The sequence below is a fragment of the Nerophis lumbriciformis genome, linkage group LG13 (assembly GCF_033978685.3).
Source record: "Nerophis lumbriciformis linkage group LG13, RoL_Nlum_v2.1, whole genome shotgun sequence".
NCBI lineage: Eukaryota > Metazoa > Chordata > Actinopteri > Syngnathiformes > Syngnathidae > Nerophis > Nerophis lumbriciformis.
The window spans coordinates 1,731,547-1,747,500 of record NC_084560.2 but is presented as its reverse complement, the minus strand read 5'-3'; the positions used below and the strand labels follow the sequence as shown (position 1 = coordinate 1,747,500).

The window sequence follows — 15,954 nt, the reverse complement described above, 5'->3', positions numbered from 1 at the left end:
ACTTCCGGCCTGTTTGGGTGAGGACACGTGCATTCCTCACTGTAGGATCTGAGGATTCTTCAAGCTCAAGAACCAGTCTGGCCTTCTCTTGCTTATAGCCCAGGGTGATGGACTGGATCGGCAGATGCAACGAAGTTGCCCCAAATAAGCCAGTGTCGGAGAAGCAACGCGGTAGGCCCAGCCACTTTTGGATGTAGGAGTTGGCTAGTCTGTCCAACCCGTTGACTGTTGAGGATGGAATCTCGCACATCTTCAGTGGCCACATAACCCTTTGGTACAGTGTGAAGTTATATATACATATATATATATATATATATATGTATATATATATATATATATATGTATATATTAGAGATGCGCGGTTTGCGGGCACAACCGCGGAGTCCGCGGATTATCCGCGGATCGGGCGGATGAAATTAAAAAAAATTAGATTTTATCCGCGGGTCGGGTCGGGCGGTTGAAAAAAAAAAAAGAAAATATTTTAAATAGATTCAGGCGGGTGGCAGTTAAACCAATTGGGAAATATATATACATAGTTAAATGTTGTTACCCACATACGAAAAACGAGCAGGCACCTGCAGCATATGCCACAACAGAAGAAGAAAAAAAGAAGAGATGGACACTTTTACGGAGCGGAGAAGGGACGCCTCGCCGGGGTCCGGGACAGAGGCCCCTTCCCCCGAGAGGGCCCCACCGGGAGCCGTAGCTGAGGCGATCCGCGAGAAGGGCCCGACGCACGTCCAGGGTCACCACCGCGCCCACCGCACCGACACCCCGCCTCGTCCGCCTTCGCCGCGGCCGGCGTCACGCGCAGCAGGTAAGCAGCTTACCTGCCCGCCACCGCCGTGGCCGGGGGCTCGTAACAGGGGTCACTCCGCGCGCTCCGCCCGCGCAGCTTACCTGCCCGCCACCCCTGTTGCCGGGGGCGCGTAACAGGGGTCACTCCGCGCGCAGTGCGCTCACGAAAGGGGTGGGGCTCACCCTGGTTGATATAGACAGCAGGACGGTGGCCATGGAAGTCGGAACCCGCTAAGGAGTGTGTAACAACCCACCTGCCGAATCAACTAGCCCTGAAAATGGATGGCGCTGGAGCGTCGGGCCCATACCCGGCCGTCGCTGGCAGCGAGACGCGCTTGGAGGTGCGCTCAGCGCGGCTCCCATATGATTGCGCACTGGTGTGCGTCTGGGCCGTGACAGCGTGGCACGCGAATGTCTGTGCTGCATTGGATCAGTCTCCTTTCTTTAACAGGCAAAAGCTTTATAACCTCACTAATGCCTTGCATCGTCTATATTAGATATATAACAACGGGCGGGTGCGGGCGGGTGCGGTGTTGGTTAAATGTTAATTCGGGTGGATGGTGGATGGTTGACGACTTTCTGATGCGGTTGCGGATGAAATAATTGCCTATCCGCGCATCTCTAGTATATATATATATATATATATATATGTATATATATATATATATATATATATATATATATATATATATATGTATATATTATCTTTATATAATTTATTTTATATATTATTAACAACATTTTTTGAACAACAAACATCACACAAAAGTCAAGGCACTTTCAACATCAAAGAAAGAAAACAAAAGCAAATACAGATAGAGTAATAAAATAATACTAAAAATATGGGGAAAAAAGAAAAAAAAAAAGGGCTACTTAAATCACTTTAATGTTTTTAACAAGGATATCAATTTAAGGGCTTTTGTAATCTTAATTAAGGATTTGATGATAATACATTTTTTGTCATTGACGTTGCTAATAACCCGGAAGTGCTGCCGCTGTCTGAAAAAGGCACAGAGCTCCGCCCCTAAATACGTCACTTCCCTATCTCTCCCCGGAAGTCTTTATTTAATCCCCCCCCTGCCCCCCAAATATTTATTTTTAAAACTTAGATTTTTTGTGTTTGTTTTTGGATATTTTTTGAACAGCAAAGGCATAAAAATGTTTGCGAGTCATATTAAAAAACAACAATTTAATTTGTATTTTTTTATTGAACAACAAACATACATTTATAATTCACACAAATGTCACGGCACTTTCAACATCAAAGAAAGAAAACAAAAGCAAATACTGATAGAGTAATAATACTGAAAAATATGAAAAAAAGGGCTACTTTTTAAATCACTTTTGTACTCTTAATCATTCTCAAGGATTTGATTGATAATACATTTTATGCCATTGACGTTGCTAATAACCCGGAAGTGCTGAGCAAGGCACAGAGCTCCGCCCCCCATGCGCGCTCCCGCGGCAGGGGGGGGGGGGGGATACAGAATTTCGCGCGACACCTGCCGTGGTATCGACAGGGTGGACATTTGTGTCGATCCAGCCAGCGCGCCGAGACAAAGGCAACAAAACACAAAGGACTTGAAGGCAGACATGGCGACGTCAACATGGACTAGAAGAAGAGCCTTCGAGTGTTCTTCGTGGCCACATCGCGTGGGAGTGTTGTGGAGCTGAGTGGAGCAAACACCACCATGTTGTCTTCATTCAGGTGAGTTCTTCCCGCGCATCGTCAACAACGAAGATGACTCACTTCCATGTCTGCAAGTCACCTGGAATAACAACACCGATGTTCATCAGCTGGACATTTGAAGAAAAAAAAAACCCTGCACTTTTATTTTGGAAGGTTGCCTATCATTCACACTCCTTATGTAAGGCGAGAACACGTGCTTTTATGCATTCTAACTCATAAATAAAGGCTAGCAAAAGTCAGCTAACAGTGGGGTTAATGAAAGGCGCTCCAGTCCGCCTACAAAGCGCTCGAAAAACCCTCCATCAAGGTTTTTTATACATGTTTATATATATATAGTAGTAACATTCATAATAACATGAAATATATACATGATGTAAGTACATATGTAGTATTTAGTAACATTCATAATAACATGTAATATATACATGATGTAAGTATATATGTAGTATCTAGTAACATTCATAATAACATGTAATATATACATGATGTAAGTATATATGTAGTATCAAGTAACATTCATAATAACATGTAATATATACATGATGTAAGTATATATGTAGTATCAAGTAACATTCATAATAACATGTAATGTAAACATGATGTAAGTACATATGTCATGTAATAACATTCATAATACCATGCAATATATGATGATGCAAGTACATATGTCATGTAATGTATACATGATGTAAGTATATATGTAGTATCAAGTAACATTCATAATAACATGTGATATATACATGATGTAAGTATATATGTCATGTAGTAACATTCATAATAACATGTAATATATACATGATGTAAGTATATATGTCATGTAGTAACATTCATAATAACATGTAATATATATATGATGTAAGTATATATGTCATGTAGTAACATTCATAATAACATGTAATGTATACATGATGTAAGTATACATGTCATGTCGTAACATTCATAATAACATGTAATGTATACATGATGTAAGTATATATGTCATGTAGTAACATTCATAATAACATGTGATATATACATGATGTAAGTATATATGTCATGTAGTAACATTCATAATAACATGTAATGTATACATGATGTAAGTATATATGTAGTATCTAGTAACATTCACAATATCATGTAATATGTACATATTTTCATAATTTTAAGTATTAATTTCACAGGCGCATCACAACGTTCACAACAACAACAAGACTACTAATCATGGCAGACTTGATGAGAGACAACAAAGACTACTTTGATGATCCAGAAACTTCTATTTTTGAGGCTGAATATAAAGAGGATGATGTACAAGTTTTAGAAGCTAAACAGATGCAGCTTTAGTCAAACACTAAGCATCATGTAGCAGTATTGCTAAGTGCTAAACAAGATATACAAACATAATATAACAATCCCTTACTGCACAATGTCTGCTCTCACTAGGATAAAGACTGATGGCATGTTTATATCTTCCAGTTTAGATGAATAATTGATCATAGTCCTCACGAAGGGTTAGTGGGTTTTTTGTGTGTCTTTCTGGCCATCTGTGGGTGTAAGTTGGATGTCAAAGTTGACCAACTTGTGGGTTTATGTCTACAACTTTCTACTATCCAGGTGAGAGACATGATTTATCATCTAGAATGAACTTTCACCAACTCAGAGGCCATGCAGCAGCTCAAATAGCTAGTTAGCTCTCTGTGATTACGACTTTACTAAAAATAGTTTGTCTGTGTTAGCACTTATAACAACAATATTGCTAATACTTGTTAATATTCAACATGTAAATGGAGTATTGTAGGATGTTTTTTTTAGTATACTCCATTAGCTGCATTGTTAGCCACCTCTCACTTGCCATACTTTATGAGTAAGAATGCGTACAAAAAGGGAACCATAAGGAGTGTGACTGACAGGCAAAGTTCCAAGACGTCAGAGTGTTTGGAGATAAAAGCTTTGAGTTACAAGCAAACATTTTGAGTCAAAGCTTAGTTGGTGTAGAACATGTCACAGTAAACACCCTCACATCAAAACATGGAGGCTTACTTTCTACAACTATTATTGTTTTGGCTAGAAATCAACATCATAGTTTTCCAAGCAGGCAAGGAGAAGAAGCCAAATATTTTTTGTTGAATTAAAGAAAGACAACGTTTAAGTAAGGAAGAGTTGAGCACGCCAGCCAAGAACGTTCAAATCATGTCTACGTGGTGGACATTTATCCATGAAAGTATGCAGAAGCTGCTGACTCCTGGAAGGAGTTAAATTGGAAGGAGTTAAATTCATTTCGTACAGTATTACTCCAATACAACTATTATATTTATACCATTTTTATTATATAAGTTTGTTTTCTTTTGAAAAGCTTGTTATGGTGCAGTTTTGTGGACCAACCGCCAATCAAATTCATTTCAATGAAATATATTGATTTGTTGTGAGTTAACCAATGAAGCTGGTATAATTGAGCTGTGGTAGTATTTTGCCAGCAGGTACTCGTGTGTTACTTCACCTCCACTTTCCTCAGTTGGATTGTGTCGATCTCTGTCGGTGGACAATGACTGCGATAACATATAACATATACTAGTATTTTAACATAATACGTAACAGGATAACATATAAGAGTATTTATTTAACAGGATAATATAATAGTATTTTTTCTCAGTTGGATTGTGTCGATCTCCGTCTGTCTGTCTGTCTGTCTGTCTTTATATAATAATAGTTTTTATATATATATATATATATATATATATACAATAATAGTATTTATACAAAAGGATAACATAATAGTATTTTTTCTCAGTTGGATTGTGTCGATCTCCGTCTGTCTGTCTTTATATAATAATAGTTTTTTATATATATATATATATATATATATATATTTATACAATAATAGTATTTATACAAAAGGATAACATATAATAGTATTTTTTCTCAGTTGGATTGTGTCGATCTCTGTCTGTGGACAATGACTGTTTTAACATATCATAACATATAGTATTTTAACATACTACGTAACAGGATAACATATAATAGTATTTTTTCTCAGTTGGATTGTGTCGATCTCTGTCTGTCTGTCTGTCTGTCTGTCTTTCAATCAATCAATCAATGTTTATTTATATAGCCCTAAATCACAAGTGTCTCAAAGGGCTGCACAAGCCACAACGACATCCTCGGTACAAAGCCCACATAAGGGCAAGGAAAAACTCACCCCAGTGGGACGTCGATGTGAATGACTATGAGAAACCTTGGAGAGGACCGCATATGTGGGTAACCCCCCCCCCCCCCCCCCCCCCCCCCTCTAGGGGAGACCGAAAGCAATGGATGTCGAGTGGGTCTGACATAATATTGTGAGAGTCCAGTCCATAGTGGATCCAACATAATAGTAAGAGTCCAGTCCATAGTGGGGCCAGCAGGACACCATCCCGAGCGGAGACGGGTCAGCAGCGCGGAGATGTTCCCAGCCAATGCACAGGCGAGCGGTCCACCCCGGGTCCCGACTCTGGACAGCCAGCACTTCATCCATGGCCACCGGACCTGTGCCCCCCCCCCCCCCCCCCCTCCCCCTCCACAAGGAAAAGGGGAGCAGAGGAGAAAAGAAAAGAAACGGCAGATCAACTGGTCTAACAGGGGGGCTATTTAAAGGCTAGAGTATACAAATGAGTTTTAAGATGGGACTTAAATGCTTCTACTGAGGTAGCATCTCTAATTGTTACCGGGAGGGCATTCCATAGTACTGGAGCCCCAATAGAAAACGCTCTATAGCCTGCAGACTTTTTTTGGGCTCTGGGAATCACTAATAAGCCGGAGTTCTTTGAACGCAGATTTCTTGCCGGGACATATGGTACAATGCAATCGACAAGATAGGACGGAGCTAGACCGTGTAGTATTTTATACGTAAGTAGTAAAACCTTAAAGTCACATCTTAAGTGCACAGGAAGCCAGTGCAGGTGAGCCAGTATAGGTATATATATATGTATGTATATAAAGGTATATACAGTATAGGCGTAATAGGATCAAACTTTCTTGTTCTTGTCAAAAGTCTAGCAGCCGCATTTTGTACCAACTGTAATCTTTTAATGCTAGACATACAGTGGGGCAAAAAAGTATTTAGTCAGCCACCGATTGTGCAAGTTCTCCCACTTAAAATGATGACAGAGGTCTGTAATTTTCATCATAGGTACACTTCAACTGTGAGAGACAGAATGTGAAAAAAAAATCCAGGAATTCACATTGTAGGAATTTTAAAGAATTTATTTGTAAATCATGATGGAAAATAAGTATTTGGTCACTTCAAACAAGGAAGATCTCTGGCTCTCACAGACCTGTAACTTCTTCTCTAAGAAGCTCTTCTGTCCTCCACTTGTTACCTGTATTAATGGCACCTGTTTGAACTAGTTATTTGTATAAAAGACACCTGTCCACAGCCTCAAACAGTCAGACTCCAAACTCCACTATGGCCAAGACCAAAGAGCTGTCAAAGGACACCAGGAAAAGAATTGTAGACCTGCACCAGACTGTGAAGAGTGAATCTACAATAGGCAAGCAGCTTGGTGTGAAAAAATCAACTGTGGGAGCAATTATCAGAAAATGGAAGACATACAAGACCACTGATAATCTCCCTCGATCTGGGGCTCCACGCAAGATCTCATCCCGTGGGTTCAAAATGATCATGAGAACGGTGAGCAAAAATCCCAGAACCACACGGGGGGACCTGGTGAATGACCTGCAGAGAGCTGGGACCAAAGTAACAAAGGTTACCATCAGTAACACACTACGCCGACAGGGAATCAAATCCTGCAGTGCCAGACGTGTCCCCCTGCTTAAGCCAGTGCATGTTCAGGCCCGTCTGAAGTTTGCCAGAGAGCACATGGATGATACAGCAGAGGATTGGGAGAATGTCATGTGGTCAGATGAAACCAAAATAGAACTTTTTGGTATAAACTCAACTCGTCGTGTTTGGAGGAAGAAGAATACTGAGTTGGATCCCAAGAACACCATACCTACTGTGAAGCATGGGGGTGGAAACATCATGCTTTGGGGCTGTTTTTCTGCTAAGGGGACAGGCCGACTGATCCGTGTTAAGGAAAGAATGAATGGGGCCATGTATCGTGAGATTTTGAGCCAAAACCTCCTTCCATCAGTGAGAGCTTTGAAGATGAAACGTGGCTGGGTCTTCCAGTATGACAATGATCCCAAACACACCGCCCGGGCAACGAAGGAGTGGCTCCGTAAGAAGCATTTGAAAGTCCTGTAGTGGCCTAGCCAGTCTCCAGACCTCAACCCCATAGAAAATCTGTGGAGGGAGTTGAAAGTCCGTGTTGCTCGGCGACAGCCCCAAAACATCACTGCTCTCGAGAAGATCTGCATGGAGGAATGGGCCAAAATACCAGCTACTGTGTGTGCAAACCTGGTAAAGACCTATAGTAATCGTTTGACCTCTGTAATATAACCTTTGTTGGCAATAACAAAGTATTGAGTTGAATTTTTGTTATTGACCAAATACTTATTTTCCACCATAATTTACAAATAAATTATTTAAAAATCCTACAATGTGAATTCCTGGATTATTTTTTCACATTCTGTCTCTCACAGTTGAAGTGTACCTATGATGAAAATTACAGACCTCTGTCATCATTTTAAGTGGGAGAACTTGCACAATTGGTGGCTGACTAAATACTTTTTTGCCCCACTGTAGGGAGACCCGAAAATAATATGTTACAGTAGTCGAGACGAGACGTAACGAACGTATGAATAATGATCTCAGCGTCGCTAGTGGATAAAATAGAACGAATTTTAGCGATATTACGGAGATGAAAGAAGGCCGTTTTAGTAACACACTTAATGTGTGACTCAAAGCAGAGAGTTGGGTCGAAAATAAAACCCAGATTCTTTACTGATTCGCCTTGTGTAATTGTTTGGTTGTCAAATGTTAAGGTGGTATTTTTAAATAAATGTCGGTGTTTAGCAGGACCGATAATCAGCATTTCCGTTTTCTTGGCGTTGAGTTGCAAGAAGTTAGCGGACATCCATTGTTTAATTTCATTAAGACACGCCTCCAGCTGACTACAATCCGGCGTGTTGGTCAGCTTTAGGGGCATGTAGAGTTGGCTGTCATCAGCATAACAATGAAAGCTAACACCGTAGTTGCGTATGATGTCGCCTAGCGGCAGCATGTAAATACTAAACAGTGCAGGGCCAAGAACCGAACCCTGAGGAACTCCGCACGTTACCTTAACATAGTCCGAGGTCACATTATTATGGGAGACGCATTGCATCCTGTCAGTAAGATAAGAGTTAAACCACGACAAAGCTGAGTCTGACATACCAATACCTGTTTTGATACGCTCTAATAAAATATTATGATCGACGGTATCGAAAGCAGCGCTAAGATCAAGAAGCAGCAACATAGATGACATCCATCGTTAGCAGTAGATCATTAGTCATTTTTGCGAGGGCTGTCTCCGTAGAGTGATTTGCCCTGAAACCGGATTGAAAAGGTTCACAGAGATTGTTAGACACTAAGTGTTCATTTAGATGCTGTGCGACAATTTTTTCGAGGATTTTCGAAATAAAGGGAAGGTGGGACACCGGTCGGTAGTTTACCATGAGGTCAGGATCAAGGTTAGGTCTTTTGAGCAGAGGATGAATAACCGCTTTCTTGAATGCTAGGGGAACAGTGCCAGAGGAAAGTGATAAGTTTATAATATTTAGCACTGATGGACCTAATAATACAAAAAGCTCCTTGATAAGTTTCCCAGGAAGTGGGTCAAGTAAACATGTTGTTTGTTTTATCCCACTTACACGCTGTAATAGTTCCTCTAATGTTATTTAATCAAAAAGAGAGAGACTATTTTGTATTGCAGTATCCGTCGTAGATACAGTTGTATCTGTGTTCATAGAACCCAGTTGTAGCTGGGATGCGTTGTCTTTAATCTCCTTTCTAATGAGTTCAATTTTCTTATTAAAGAAATTCATAAAGTCATCTGCCGAGTGGGTGGAGCTTTATATAATAATAGTTTATATATATATATATATATATATATATTTATACAAAAGGATAACATATAATAGTATTTTTTGTCAGTTGGATTGTGTCGATCTCTGTCTGTAGACAATGACTGTGAAGAAGCAGAGGGACACATCCCATCTCAAACTGCTACATTTGAGAAATACACTATATTGCCAAAAGTGTTTGGCCACCTGCCTTGACTCACATATGAAGTTGAAGTGCCATCCCATTCCTAACCCATAGGCTTCAATATGACCTTTTGCAGCTACTACAGCTTCAACTCTTCTGGGAAGGTTGCAGAGTGTGTTTATAGGAATTTCCCACCATTCTTCCAAAAGCGCATTGGTGAGGTCACACACTGACGTTGGTGGAGAAGGCTTGGCTCTCAGTCTCCCTTCTAATTCATCCCAAAGGGTTCAGGTCAGGACTATGTGCAGGCCAGTCAAGTTCATCCACCAAAGACTGTGTCATCCATGTCTTTATGGACCTTGCTTTGTGCACTGGTGCACATTCATGTTGGAAGAGGAAGGGGCCCGCTCCAAACTGTTCCCACAAGGTTGGGAGCATGGAATTGTCCAAAATGTTTTGGTATCCTGGAGCATTCAAAGTTCCTTTCACTGGAACTAAGGGCCACGCCTAACTCCTGAAAAACAACCCCACACCATAATTCCTCCTCCTCCAAATTTCACACTTGGCACAATGCAGTCCGAAATGTAGCGTTCTCCTGGCAACCTCCAAACCCAGACTGGTCCATCAGATTGCCAGATGAAAAAGTGTGATTCATCAGTCCAGAGAAGGCGTCTCCACTGCTCTAGAGTCCAGTGGTGATGTCCTTTACACCACTGCATCCCACGCTTTGCATTGGACTTGGTGATGTATGGCTTAGATGCAGCTGCTCGGCCATGGAAAACCATTCCATGAAGCTCTCTGCGTACTGTACGTGGGCTAATTGGAAGGTCACATGAAGTTCGGAGCTCTGTAGCAAGTGACTGTGCAGAAAGTCTTTGCACTATGCTGACCTCTCTGTCAGTTTACGTGGTCTACCACTTGGTGGCTGAGTTGCTGTTGTTCCCAAACTCTTCACTTTTCTTATAACAAAGTTGACTTTGGAATATTTAGAAGCGAGGAAATTTCAGGACTGGATTTGTTGCACAGGTGGCATCCTGTGACAGTTCCACGCTGGAAATCACTGAGAGCGGCCCATTCTTTCACAAATGTCTGTAGAAACAGTCTCCATGCCTAAGTGCTTGATTTGATACACCTGTGATTAGTGATTAGGACACCTGATTCTCATCATTTGAATATGCGGCCAAATACTTTTGGCAATATAGTGTGTTCCCATAAAATAGCGGTTTGCGTTCAAAAGCCCTTAATTGAAATCCTGGAGTTAAATACCTTGGTCCAGCATATTATAAATCACTGCGATGCACGTATATACGTTGTGAAATGATTTATTTACACAGACATATTCTGTAAATGTTTATTTACATACCTTCATTACTTCCGAACAGTGTCTGTGACAGGGCAGTAAAATGGCTGATCAAACAAAACAGAAGTCATGGTCATGGACCCACTAGCTGCGCAAGCTTGCTCTCCAATCAGCTAAACAGACTCAATTTTTTGCTGAATTTACTGAGGAATTTGTGAAAGGGTTAGGGCTAGCTAATGCAAACCGCGCTAGCTTCATTACATTATGATAGCAGGTAGAAATATGCATGAAAACTCTCCTACAGACATCACAAGTAAGTATGAATAGTTTTAGTTATATTGAAAAACTTACAAACGTCGCTTGCGGTGATGAATGAATAATCCATACGAGTAGAAACGCTATGGACGGCTAGAAGAGACGCGACGGCACTTGTGCTTCCGGTTCAAAGCCTTAAACAGCAGGAAACCGCAGCAGCTGCCGCGAGCGAACTCGCTCAAAAGATGGCGCCATAGCACACACAACAACAACGCACCATTCCGACGTCTTGGCGTGTGTTTTATAAAAACAAATATTTGCGTTAGCGAAGAAAAATCCACCAATTAGCCACGCCGGTTTATAAGTCGCAGGGGCCAAAGCGTGGGGAATAAGTAGTGGCTTCACAGGCGTATCACAACGTTCACAACAACAACAAGACTACTAATCATGGCAGACTTGATGAGAGACAACAAAGACTACTTTGATGATCCAGAAACTAATATTTTTGAGACTGAATATAAGGAGGATGATGTACAAGTTTTAGAAGCTAAACAGATGCAGCTTTAGTTAAACACTAAGAATCATGTAGCAGTATTGCTAAGTGCTAAACAAGATATACAAACATAATAAAACAATCACTTACTGTCCAATGTCTGCTCTCACTGGGATAAAGACTGATGGCATGTTTATATCTTCCAGTTTAGATGAGGAATTCATCATAATCCTCATAAAGGGTTAGTGGGTTTTTCTCGTGTCTTTCTGGCCATCTCCGGGTCTAAGTTGGATGTCAAAGTTGACCAACTTGTGGGATTATGTCCACAACCTTCTACTATTCAGGTGAGAGACATGATTTATCATCTAGAATGAACTTTCACCAACTCAGAGGCCATGCAGCAGCTCAGTGTGTCAATATAGCACACAACAACACACCGTTTCTGCGTGTGTTTTATAAAAACAGATATTTGCGTTGATGCAAGTCTTTTAAAGATGGCTCTGTTAAAAGTGTGTTGGCAGCAGTTTGAGAGTATGGTGCAGTTTGAGAGTATGGTGCAGTTTGAGAGTATGGTGCAGTTTGAGAGTATGGTGCAGTTTGAGAGTGTGGTGCAGTCTTATGCAACTCATCAACATCCCAGTGACACGCTCAGCTGATGAAACATTTGGCCGCCAATCAAAATTCTATCTCCCTCTAGCATTTTCCATTTCAGGGAAAAAAAAAAGAAGAAAAAGTGTGAAACATCTAGTGAGGATATAGATGTTCTATGGTTGTACGGTACACTGGTACTAGTATAGCATCGCAGTACTAACAAATGAAAAATGGTACTATACTCTGTTTGAGTTCCCCATGTGTGTATATATATATACAGGTAAAAGCCAGTAAATTAGAATATTTTGGAAAAACTTGATTTATTTCAGTAATTGCATTCAAAAGGTGTAACTTGTACATTATATTTATTCATTGCACACAGACTGATGCATTCAAATGTTTATTTCATTGAATTTTGATGATTTGAAGTGGCAACAAATGAAAATCCAAAATTCCGTGTGTCACAAAATTAGAATATTACTTAGGGCTAATACAAAAAAGGGATTTTTAGAAATGTTGGCCAACTGAAAAGTATGAAAATGAAAAATATGAGCATGTACAATACTCAATACTTGGTTGGAGCTCCTTTTGCCTCAATTACTGCGTTAATGCGGCGTGGCATGGAGTCGATGAGTTTCTGGCACTGCTCAGGTGTTATGAGAGCCCAGGTTGCTCTGATAGTGGCCTTCAACTCTTCTGCGTTTTTGGGTCTGGCATTCTGCATCTTCCTTTTCACAATACCCCACAGATTTTCTATGGGGCTAAGGTCAGGGGAGTTGGCGGGCCAATTTAGAACAGAAATACCATGGTCCGTAAACCAGGCACGGGTAGATTTTGCGCTGTGTGCAGGCGCCAAGTCCTGTTGGAACTTGAAATCTCCATCTCCATAGAGCAGGTCAGCAGCAGGAAGCATGAAGTGCTCTAAAACTTGCTGGTAGACGATTTTTCATAAGCAGCCCCCCCAACTATGTCCACTTTTCCCCAAACTTGTCCCCTTCATTTGTGCAACTTTTGTGCTGCAAAACTATTTTTTCCTAATTATTATAGTTTTTACGCTATTAGCGTTTTATAATTCACAACCAGCATCCAACACACATACACACTTTGTCAAATTCTCCCCAAACTTTCCCAAACATTTGTGCTATAGTTGTGCTGCAAATTCATTTTAAACTGAGATAGTTTTTTTTATCTTATTAACTTGTTTTTATGTTATTAATGTTATTTTTCATAATCAGCCCCCCCAACTATGTCAGAATCTCCACAAACTTGTATTAAACATTTGTGCTACATTTGTGCCGGTTTGTGCTGAAAAATGTTTTTTTCTCCAACTAATATAGTTTTTATGTTATGTTTAATACTTTGTATGGCGTTAACCTATTATTTTTCATAAGCAGCCCCCCCAACTATGTCCTCTTTTCCCCAAACTTGTCCCCTTCATTTGTGCAACTTTTGTGCTGCAAAACTATTTTTTCCTAATTATTATAGTTTTTACGCTATTAGCGTTTTATAATTCATAACCAGCATCCAACTCACACATATACTTTGTCAAATTCTCCCTAAACTTTCCCAAACATTTGTGCTATATTTGTGCTGCAAATTCATTTTTAACTGAGAGTTTTTTTTATCTTATTAACAATTTTTTTATGTTATTAATGTGTTATTTTTCATAACCAGCCCCCCCAACTATGTCAGAATCTCCACAAACTTGTATTAAACATTTGTGCTACATTTGTGCCAGTTTGTGCTGAAAAATGTTTTTTTGTCCAACTAATATAGTTTTTATGTTAACCTTTTATACTTTGTATGGTGTTAACCTGTTATTTGTCATAAGCAGCCCCCCCATCTATGTCCACTTTTCCCCCAACTTGTCTCCTTCATTTGTGCTACTTTTGTGCTGCAAAACTATTTTGTCTAACTATTATAATTTTTATGCTACTAGAGTTTTAGAATTCATAATTAGCATCCCACACACACACACGCATGGTCAAATTCTCCCCAAACTTTCCCCAAACGTTTGTGCTACATTTGTGCCTCAATTTTTTTGTCAAATTACTATAGTTTGTATGTTATTAACATGTTATTATTGTTCATATCAGCCTTCCACCTTGTCAAAATCTCCCAAAACTAGTCCTAGTTGTTTGTGCTACATTTGTGCTGCAAAAAAATGCTGCCTATTATAGTTTTTATGTTAACGTGTTATAGTTTTTATGTTATTAATGTGTTATTTTTTATAACCAGTCCCCCAACCATATAAAAATCCCCCCAAACGTGTCCCAAACATTTGTGCTACAAAATTATTTTTGTCCAACTTTATAGTTTCATGTTATTATCTTATTTGTCATAAGCAGCCCCCCAACTATGTCCACATTTCCCCAAACTTGTCCCCTTCATTTGTGCAAAATGTGTCCTGCAAAGTATGTTAGTCTAACTATGCTATTAGTCTTTTATCATTCATAATTAGCATCCCCCCACACACCTGTATTAAACATTTGTGCTATATTTGTGCTGCAAATTCATTTTAAACTGAGATAGTTTTTTTTATCTTAACTTGTTTTTATGTTATTAATGTGTTATTTTTCATAGCCAGCCCCCCAAATATGTCAGAATCTCCCCAAACTTGTATTAAACATTTGTGCTACATTTGTGCCAGTTTGGGCTGAAAAATGTTTTTTTCTCCAACTAATATAGTTTTTATGTTATGTTTAATACTTTGTATGGCGTTAACCTATTATTTTTCATAAGCAGCCCCCCCAACTATGTCCACTTTTCCCCAAACTTGTCCCCTTCATTTGTGCAACTTTTGTGCTGCAAAACGATTTTTTCCTAATTATTATAGTTTTTACGCTATTAGCGTTTTATAATTCACAACCAGCATCCAACACACATACACACTTTGTCAAATTCTCCCCAAACTTTCCCAAACATTTGTGCTATAGTTGTGCTGCAAATTCATTTTAAACTGAGATAGTTTTTTTTATCTTAACTTGTTTTTATGTTATTAATGTGTTATTTTTCATAGCCAGCCCACAACTATGTCAGAATCTCCACAAACTTGTATTAAACATTTGTGCTACATTTGTGCCGGTTTGTGCTGAAAAATGTTTTTTTTTCTCCAACTAATATAGTTTTTATGTTTTGTTTAATACTTTGTATGGCGTTAACCTATTATTTTTCATAAGCAGCCCCCCCAACTATGTCCACTTTTGCCCAAACTTGTCCCCTTCATTTGTGCAACTTTTGTGCTGCAAAACTATTTTTTCCTAATTATTATAGTTTTTACGCTATTAGCGTTTTATAATTCATAACCAGCATCCAACTCACACATATACTTTGTCAAATTCTCCCTAAACTTTCCCAAACATTTGTGCTATATTTGTGCTGCAAATTCATTTTAATCATGTTAATCTTATTAACATGTTGTTATGTTATTAATGTGTTATTTTTCATAACCAGCCCCCCAACTATGTCAGAATCCCCACAAACTTGTATTAAACATTTGTGCTACATTTGTGCCGGTTTGTGCTGAAAAATGTTTTTTTGTCCAACTAATATAGTTTTTATGTTAACCTTTTATAGTTTGTATGGTGTTAACCTGTTATTTGTCATAAGCAGCCCCCCCAACTATGTCCACATTTTCCTGAACTTGTCCCCTTCATTTGTGCTACTTTTGTGCTGCAAAACTATTTTGTCTAACTATTATAATTTTTATGCTACTAGAGTTTTAT

At 39.4% G+C, this 15,954-nt stretch overlaps 1 protein-coding gene across 4 annotated transcripts in view; it reads left to right on the top strand.

The window, feature by feature from the left end:
• Positions 1 to 2,346: 2,346 nt before the first annotated feature.
• tmem198aa (transmembrane protein 198aa) overlaps positions 2,347 to 15,954 on the top strand; it is a 71,377-nt gene continuing 57,769 nt past the window's right edge. Inside the window, exons 1-2 of one of the 4 annotated variants that reach the window (XM_061971810.1) lie at positions 2,354 to 2,506; positions 11,845 to 11,982. The gene's annotated coding sequence lies outside the window, so the exon portion shown is untranslated. Of the gene's footprint in view, positions 2,507 to 2,550; positions 2,667 to 10,593; positions 11,983 to 15,954 lie in introns of those variants that run through there. The other 3 variants (XM_061971809.1, XM_061971812.1, XM_072914410.1) reach the window with 3 other exon arrangements.